General features: G+C 34.6%; 1 protein-coding gene across 1 annotated transcript in view; it reads right to left on the bottom strand.

Moving 5' to 3' along the window:
* Positions 1–296: 296 nt before the first annotated feature.
* The window catches only part of eci2 (enoyl-CoA delta isomerase 2), an 8,276-nt gene continuing 8,023 nt past the window's right edge, over positions 297–549 (bottom strand). The window contains exon 11 of the mRNA XM_034135390.1: positions 297–549. This exon is cut by the window's right edge and continues 231 nt beyond it. The gene's annotated coding sequence lies outside the window, so the exon portion shown is untranslated.

The following is a 549-nucleotide window of genomic DNA, read 5'->3' as shown; positions in this document are numbered from 1 at the left end:
ATAACTTTAATTAATTAATTGAGTAAAAAGTGTCAGTTCGAATGAAGTAAAGGTGAGTGCTGCCCCCTGGTGGACTAACCGAGAAACTACATGCACAAATGACCAATTAAATCCCCTTTTTTTTAGCTTGAAATATTACAGTAAAATAAACTACATTAAACATTAAAACACAAAGCTTCCTTTTGTTGACACATGCTATAATAATAATAATACATTTTATTTGTAAAGCACCTTTCATTGCTAAAAGTAATCCCAAAGTGCAACAAGGGGCGTAATACAAAAAAAAGAAACACAAGTTTAATCATGTGAGTTTAATCCTCTTTTACAAAGTGTTTAAAGGCACTTCATCGCAACACATTCAAATCAGCATGTACGTGATCATTAATATTATTTATTAAACCTAAACAACTAGAAATCACAGCGTTACGACCTGCAGACGTTAGTGTTTATTCAGAGCGTGAAATCCCTTGACCCAAAACAGGAGAATGAAAGGCTGATTGATCCCACCTGTCTGTATGCTCCACAGGTAAAGGTACGTCCAGGTAGAAG

The sequence above is a fragment of the Trematomus bernacchii genome, unplaced genomic scaffold (genome assembly GCF_902827165.1).
Source record: "Trematomus bernacchii unplaced genomic scaffold, fTreBer1.1, whole genome shotgun sequence".
NCBI classification, from domain to species: domain Eukaryota; kingdom Metazoa; phylum Chordata; class Actinopteri; order Perciformes; family Nototheniidae; genus Trematomus; species Trematomus bernacchii.
The sequence above is the reverse complement of the archived record's forward strand: the minus strand, read 5'-3'. Positions and strand labels throughout refer to the sequence as shown.